The sequence below is a fragment of the Alligator sinensis genome, unplaced genomic scaffold (assembly GCF_000455745.1).
Source record: "Alligator sinensis unplaced genomic scaffold, ASM45574v1 scaffold85_1, whole genome shotgun sequence".
NCBI lineage: Eukaryota > Metazoa > Chordata > Crocodylia > Alligatoridae > Alligator > Alligator sinensis.
Window position 1 is genome coordinate 2,724,804 of NW_005841891.1, and position 8,435 is coordinate 2,733,238.

The window sequence follows — 8,435 nt, forward strand, 5'->3', positions numbered from 1 at the left end:
TGTGTCCTCATGACAAAGTATTTAGCAGAATTCACAGATTTAAATGGAATCTAACAGGCTGCACCATGAGCACTTCTGCTATGGCCTCAACCTGGTGAACCTCTGGGCTGTCAACCATGTGTCTTGGTGCCCACACCACCCCAGCCCTTGCTTTTTGATGATGATAGGAAATGCAGCTTGATATTGGAGTGACTGGAACAAAAGCAGTTCTCTTTCTTCTCATTGCCCAGACTATCCCCCTGACAAGCTTGTATTACAGGTTTTGACTTTGGAAGACAGATAAAAGGCACTTTCAACACTCAGTGGGATCAGGATTGGGCCTCCAACCCATAGTAATTTAGATGTCAGAAAACTCCTGGTTCTTACTTTGAATGGAATACATTAGTTTCTCACTATTTAAGCTAATAAGATTTCTAAGAAATGCATTAATTATGTGAACTGTTTTCTAAATAACTCAGTTAATGTCATTACAGCAATTGTCAGTACCAACAGTGGCAGTGATCCAGGGCATCTGCCAGCTGTGCTGTGCTAATCTTCACAGATTTATTACTGTAACAAGTGGGCATTCAGACCAGTCAGCCTCACCTCAGTCCCTGGAAAAATCATGGAGCAGATCCTCAAGGAATCCATTTCTAAGCACTCGGAGGAGAAGAAGATGATTAGAAACAGTCAGCATGGATTCACCAGGGGCAAGTCATGCCTGATGAACCTGATTGCCTTCTATGATGAGGTGACTGGCTCTGTGGATGCGGGGAGACCAGTGTATGTGGTATACCTTGATTTTAGCAAGGCTTTTGATATGGTCTCCCACAACATTCTTGTAGGCAAGCTAGGAAAGTACAGGTTGGATGAATAAACTGTATGGTGGATAGAAAACTGGCTGAAGCATTGGGCTCAGAGGATAGTAATCAATGACTCGATGTCTACTTGGCAGCTGGTATCAAGTGGAGTGGCCCAGGGGTTGGTCCCGGGGCTGGTTTTGTTCAACGTCTTCATCAACGAGTGCACCCTCAGCAAGTTTGCAGATGACACCAAGCTGCAGGGGAGTAGTAGGTATGCTAGAGGGCAGGGCTAGGATTCAGAGTGACCTAGACCAATTGGAGGATTGGGCCAAAAGAAATCTCATGAGGTTCAACAAGGAGAAGTGCAAAGCCCTGCACTTAGGACAGAAAAATCCCGTGCTCTGGTGCAGGCTGAGGACTGACTGGCTGGGCAGCAGCTCTGCAGAAAAGGACCTGGAGGTTACAGTGGACAATACGCTGAATATGAGCCAGCAGTGTACCCTTGTTGCAAAGAAGGCTACTGGCATAGTGGGCTGCATTGGTAGGTGTGTTGTCAGGAGGTTAAGGGAAGAGATTATTCCTTTCTATTCTGCACTGGTGAGGCCGCAGCTGGAGCACTGTGTTCAGTTTTGGGCCCACAACACAGAAAGAATGAGGACAAATTGGAGAGAGTCCAAAAAATGGTGAGGGGACTCGGGGTCATGACTGATGAGGACAGGCTGAGGGATCTGGGCTTATTTAGTGTAAAGAAGAAAGACTGAGGGGGGATTTAATAGCATCCTTCAGCTACCTGACAGACGTGGGTGGTGGGAGTGGTCAAAAGAAGATGGAGGTAGGCTGTTCTCAGTGGTGGCAGATGACAGAACAAGGAGCAATGGTCTCAAGTTGCAACAAGGGAGGTTTAATTTTAAGGCCCGGCTTGACAAAAGCTGCTGTAACCCGGGCAGTACTCCAAGAGTTACCCACTCTCCAATTGAAGGGATCAAAGCAGGTGCACAAGCACTGCGGGAGGTGTAGGAAATCTCCTCCCCCTATAGAGCGGAGTCAGACCACCAATGGGGACTTAACCATATACCTTTTAATGAGGGAACAATACTGGGGACATAACCAGTATAAACCAGGTGGGTATAGGGGACACTACAATGCCCCGAAAGGGCAGGATTCAGCAAAGGTTATACACTTATGATCATAGACATATTCATCCAGTTGACAAAAGACAGGGTTAACCAAAATGTAAACACAAACAGCAGAACAAACAATACTGGTTGGTATTACTAGAAATACAAAAAGGCACAAAATACAAAATGTCAAAGAATATAGGGCCTAGGTACCTGGAGGGGGAGAACACAATGGCCCCTTCCCACTGCAAGAAGAATTTTCCCCTGTTAGCTCACTCACTCCAAGTCACCAAAGCTGAGGCTTGAACCTGGATCTCCCACATGGTGGGACAGAAACACTGCCACACAGCCACCACTGCTCTAAGCTGCTAGGGGTCTTGACCTTCCTGCATCCCCAGCCTCATGTTGAGCTGCCTGGCCTCTGCTGGGAACCTCTCAGGTCGCTGCTCAAACCCTTGCTGGAGCTGGGGAGCCTCTCCTGCTGGCCACAGCCTCTCACAGGCGATCCTGGAGCCCCGTGGGGAGCCTCTCCTGCTGGCCGATTGCCATGCTGCTGAGGACCCCAGTGCTGCCTGCAGGTCCCACTCCTTCAGGCTCTTCTGGGGCAACTGCTCCCACCCTGCTGGCTCAGCTCTTTGAAGCTCATTCCTTGTGGTCCCTCGCTGGTCTCCCTCCTGAGTCAGCCACCCTGCCCCTTTTATCCCCCTCCAGGTGACCCAAGGGGCCAATCGGGGACATGGAAGGTGAGTCTCTGGGGCTTGATTGGTGAGGAAAGGGAATCCCAAGTCCTCCAATCATCTTTTGCCATTTAAAAACCTCTGGCTAAGTCACTGCCAGCTAACCCGTCACACTGCAGTAGATAAGACTTTGGCATCCACATTCCCTTTCTCCCTCCCTAGCCCCTGGCTCTGCCCAGAGTGCAGAAATAGGTAGTGATGCCTCCGTGTCTGAGAAGAAGTCTAATTTTCGGAAGATTTTTGCATTCTTGTCTTCTGCAAGTCAGACCCATCTCCCATGTCTCACGGTTGGGCGTGGTTGTATATTGATCCTTAATACTACAAATCTCTATTTTATATAATAAATATCAACAACTGAATAGCAAGTAATATGGATTCAATATTTGAGTTATTTTGGGGCAGCCAGAAATGAGAACAAGAGATAGCTGAACTGGCTTGGCTAAACTAGGAATCCACATTCCAAAAATTAGACCTTTCCTGATGTTCAAGGAAATCCACTCAGTGACCAAACACCTTTCTGCCATTGGTTAGAAGAGTGACACATTGTGAGCAGATATGTTCTCAGCTTATTACAAAAAAGGAGATTCATGAAGGTCCAGAGTTAACAAAGCCCAGTCACCTGGACTTTAGACTGGGTCATTGCTAATTTGAGGTCAGCTAATAGGCTCACTTGTGACAGGTACACTCTTGCACAACAGGAAGGGGAGGTCAGGGGTTAGGAAGGTTCTTAATTTGTTACAGTTATAGGAAGCAACCCAGTCCAATGAGACTTTCTACCTCTGAAATTTGTGTTTCTGCTATGAAAAGTGACTATTAAAATACTTTCTGGGCATACCTGATCTCAGGGTGTACACAGAAAAACATGTCCTTACTGTAGTAGTACTCTTCGTAGCTGGAGATAATGCTTAAAAATAACCTTGCTTATTTTTTGCCTGCTGCTGTGATTTTGCAGAGGAGATGGTCAAGTTTTTTTACATGTAAACTGAACAAATCTGATGTGAAATTGTTGTAATTTAACATGCAGGTCTGCAAACAGACTGTAATAGTAGCACTACACTAATTTCATATTGCCATTTGGTGCATCAGAAAAGAAATAGCAAGGAAATGTCTACAGGAGAAAATGTATTCACATGAAACAGGCAGAGAACATTATATCATATCCTGTTGTTTCCACCAGGGGGAAGAATCAGAAGAGCAGGTCCTCAGAGAATCTGTTTTGAGGAACCTTGAGGAGAACCTGGTGCATCACGAACAACCAGCGTGGATTTATTGAGAGCAAGTCATGCCTGACCAACCTGATTTCCTCTTATGGTAAGGTGATAGGCTCTGTGGATTTGTGGAGAGCAATGGATGTGATATACCTTGGCTTTAGCAAGGTTTCTGACACGGCCTTCCACAATTTTCCCATTAACAAGCTGAAAAAATACAGATTACATGGAAGCACTGTAAGGGGGACACAAAACTGGCTGGATCGTGTTCAGCAAGTGGTCATCGATGACTCAATGCATACAGTTGGGAGGATATCAAGTGGGATTCAATGGGGATCTGTCTTTGGTCTGGTATTGTTTAATGTCTTCAATTAAGAGCAGCCACTTAAGTAATTATCTCTGCCAATTCACAGCCTGAGATCTCTTCTTCAGAGCTACGCAAATTGATTCTGGAAGTGATTTTGAATGAACACCCTTCCTCAGAAAGGAGAGAGGTGACCTCAGCTATAATTCTTGCTTATTACAGTGGAGCTTCCTGGTAGTTTTTCTTAGGAAAGGAGATTAAGCAAGCAGCTGTTGTTGCTGTAGAAGTGCAGAGCGGTGTAGAGCAATCTATATAGCTGTGTTGTAGGGCTGTGCGAAATTTCGCCACCAGTTTTGTTTTGACGCTGTTTCGACTCATTTTGAGGTTGAAACAGCAAAATCAAAATGAAACGGATATGGTCGAAAAAGCCTCGAAACAAAATGTGGCAAGTTGAAACGTTTTGCCGTTTCCACCCTGTATCAATGTTTCGCCTGTAGGCTATAATGGGGAAGGTTGACACAGCCTATAACTTCATTTCTGGCCTGATTTGGATGAAACTTGCAGGAATGGTAGCCCCTGCTGAGAGCATGAAGCTTGCCAAGTTACGAGGATATAGGATTGGGGAAACTGCACCCCAAAGTCTTGAAAGCAAAACTCATGTCATGTGTATATGTTAAGCCACAGCAGGGTCAAAACTACAGGGAGGGTGGCCCCTGCTGAGGCCACAAAGCCTGCCAAGTTTCAAGCAGATAGGTGCAGGGGCTTGGGGGGAACTGCACCTCAAGCTGAAGACAAGCAAAACTCGTGCCATGGGTGACACTGTGTGTGTTAAGGCACAGTGAGGTGAAAGCTCTTGGCCCTTGCGGTGGCCATGAAGCCTGCCATAGTACCTCACAGTTGTTTAATGAACTTATTTTCACAACACTCCTGTGAATTGGGAAGTGTAATTACTCCATTTTACAGGTCACTAGCTGAGGCTCAGGGAGGCTAAGGAACCTGAGCAAGCTTGCTTGGAAGTCTCTGGAAGAACTGTTTCAAAGCTATGTCTCCTAAGACTTAGGCTCCAGCCACTCAGATTCAGAGTCTGGGTCCAGCCCCCTGCACCAAGCAGGAAAGACAACTGGGGTCAGGTGATCCCAGCAAGGTGACCGTCCAGTCTCCTCTTGAAGATTTCCAGGGTAGGTGATTTCATCACCTCTGGAGGGAGCTTATTCCACAGTCTGGATACCCATGTTGTGAAGTAGTTTTTCCTAATGTTGAGCCTGAAAGGAGTCTGAAACGATCTTCCAGGAGTTTGTGACCGTTCCTCCTAGTTTTCCCCAAGGGTGCCCTGGTGAACAGTTGCTCACCGAGCCCTAGATGTATGCTTCTGATGTAGCGGTAAGCTGCTACCAAATCCCCTCTCAGCCTTCTCTTTTTCAGGCTGAAGCATCCCAGGTCCCTCAGCCTTTCCTTGTATGGCTTGCCATGCAAGTTTCTGATCATATGGGTAGCCCTTCTCTGGACTCTCTCAAGCTTTACCACGTCCTTGTTAAAGTGTGAAGCCCTGAACTGGACACAGTACTCCAGCTGCGGTCTCACCAATGCCGAGTAGAGCCGAGTAGAGCGGGAGAATCACTTCTTTGCAATGGTTCTGCTGGTTTTACTGGAGATGCATCAATTGATGCATGCCAGGGGATTGTTGGTGCTGCTGGCTACAGCATCACACTGCCCGCTCATGTTCATATTGTAGTCTATTATTACTTGTCTGTGGTGACAAGTGATGGGAGATCTTCAGTCTTGCTGCCTGATAAGAGGCAGCAGTTGCACAAGCACCCACGTCACGAGTTTTGCCTGTGAGCAGCTAGGGGTGCAGGGCCCCAGAACCCCCCCTGCACCCATCTCCTTAACAGCTAGCAGGCTTCGTGGCCATGGCAGGGGCTAGCAGGCCTGCAGTTTTCACCCTGCTGCGTCTTAACACACAGTGTCACCCATGTCATGAGTTTTGCTTGTCCACAGCTTGAGGTACAGGTTCCCCCAAGCCTCTGCACTGATCTCCTTGAAACTTAGCAGGCTTTGTGGCCTCAGCAGGGGCTAGTATGCCTGCAGTTTTAACCCCACTGTGGTCATGCCCTCAGAAGGGGCTACCGTTCCTGCAAGTTTCATCCAAATCAGGCCAGAAATGACAAAGTTATAGGCTGTTTCAACCTTCCCCATTGTATTCTATGGGTGAAATGGCAAAACAGGGTCAAAACGGTGAAACTGTTTCGACGGACTGGACCAGACCAGCTGTTTCGAATCGAAACAAAAGTCGAAATGGAACAGTGCCATTTCACACAGCTCTACTGTGCTGGATACACAAGAACTGAGCTTGAAGTCTGCCATGGCGGTCAAGCCTCCGTCTTTCAGAGCCCCAGCAAGCAAGGGAGAGCATCATTTACAGCTGAGGTTGAACACAGTTTCCTTTAAAAGATATTTTTTTTGCAATTTCTTAGTTGGTCTAATAAAAGATATCATCTCAGAACCAAGAGTTCTAGAGTTCTGCATTTCTTTAAAAGCCATTTATTTTTATCACCAGAAATTAAAAAAAAATCCAATCAGTGGTTAAAGTTAAAGACTGAGAAGAGTAATTTGAATGATCTTTAGAAACCTCTGTTCCCATAAGGAAAAAAACATTGAGTCAAAAGTTTATTTGTTGCACTTAAAACTGTGGAGATAGCTGGTAGTTTTTCTTAGGAAAGCCGTTCTGTTGTGAAAGAGCCGCATGCTGCTATGAGAAATGAGAGCTGCGTTTCTTAAGAAATGTCACAGTCACACTCTGTTTGTTACAGGCATGTCAGAACATGGGGACTTTTGTTAAACCACTTTATCTTGGGCCTCTAAACATGGACTGATGCACATAGATGGTGTCTCAGACCATCTTTACAGATAGCTTTGACTTTTTTTCTTCTATTCAGTCCATTTTCTGAAATTTCCCTTATGTCCTGTTAGAGTTCTATAAGAATTGAAGACCAGCTTCAAATAGGTCCTAACATCCTTTTGACACATACACTTTATATAGAAAGTTTTCTTCAGTTCTGAAAGTAGTTTTTTTAACATAATTTGTGAAGAGAATTGTAAAACTTGAAATGACATTAAAGGAAGTTATTTTCTTTTTTCTCCAAGTCTTTGTAGAGCTATTGCTTTTCTGCATTTGGTAAAAAAGATTTGAGTAACAAGTCTTGAATAATCAAGTAGCTTCTTATATCAATAGTCAGTCCTAGGCAGGTTATAGGATTGTACGTTGTTACCTAAAGCTTTTTGAACATTTTTAAACAAACTTCACTAAGGGAACTAATTCCCCTTTTAAATGAAAGCATGAGTTTAGAAGCAAGAGGGCCTCCTATATAACATTTTCAACCAAAAATGTTCTTAAGATTTAAAAAATGGAGACTTTGGAGTATCTGTGAAAGAAATCACTTTTGATAATTTTGTAGGCTTTAATTTCAGTTTTTCTCTAAGAAAGGTGGGGAAAAGCCCCTAACCATACAAGTGGCTCTCCTTTGGACCCTCTCGAGTCTATCAACATCCTTCTTGAAGTACGGCGCCCAAAACTGGATGCAGTACTCCAACTGCGGTCTGACCAATGCCGCATAGAGGGGAAGTATCGCCTCCTTGGATCTATTTGTCATGCATCTGCTGATGGATGATAAAGTGTGGTTAGCTTTGCTGATGATTTTGTCACACTGATGACTCATGTTCATCTTGGAGTCCACTAGGACTCCGAGATTGCTTTCTGCTTCTGTGCTGCTGAGAGGGTCACTTCCCAGCCAGTAGGTGTGCTGGATATTTTCGCGCCCTAGTTGGAGCACTCTGCATTTGTTCTTGTTGTATTGCGTCCTATTGTGTTCTGCCCACTTTTCTAACCTGTCCCGGTCTGCCTGCAATTGTTCCCTACCCTCTGGAGTATGCACTTCACCCCACAATTTAGTATCATCCACAAACTTGGACAGAGTACGCTTCATAACCACATTCAAGTCACTGATGAAGATATTGAAGAGCACAGGTCCAAGGACCGAACCCTGCGGGATCCCACTACCCACATCCTTCTAGGTCATTACCAACCCATCTACTACCACTCTCTGGGTGCGACCGCTAAGCCAATTTGCCACCCACCGAACCGTATAAACATCTATGTCACAGCTTCTTAATTTATTTATGAGAATATGACGAGATATCATATCAAAGGCCTTGCTAAAGTCCAAGAAAACGACATCCACCTCTACTCCTGCATCTAAGCATTTTGTGACCCTGTCATAAAATGAAAC

The 8,435-nt window shown here is 45.3% G+C and overlaps 1 protein-coding gene across 2 annotated transcripts in view; it reads left to right on the top strand.

The window, feature by feature from the left end:
* ASPG (asparaginase) overlaps positions 1–8,435 on the top strand; it is a 109,509-nt gene that overhangs the window by 29,541 nt on the left and 71,533 nt on the right. For both annotated transcript variants that reach the window (XM_025197212.1, XM_025197214.1), the window contains exon 3: positions 3,815–3,948. The gene's annotated coding sequence lies outside the window, so the exon portion shown is untranslated. The remainder of the gene's footprint in view (positions 1–3,814; positions 3,949–8,435) is intronic.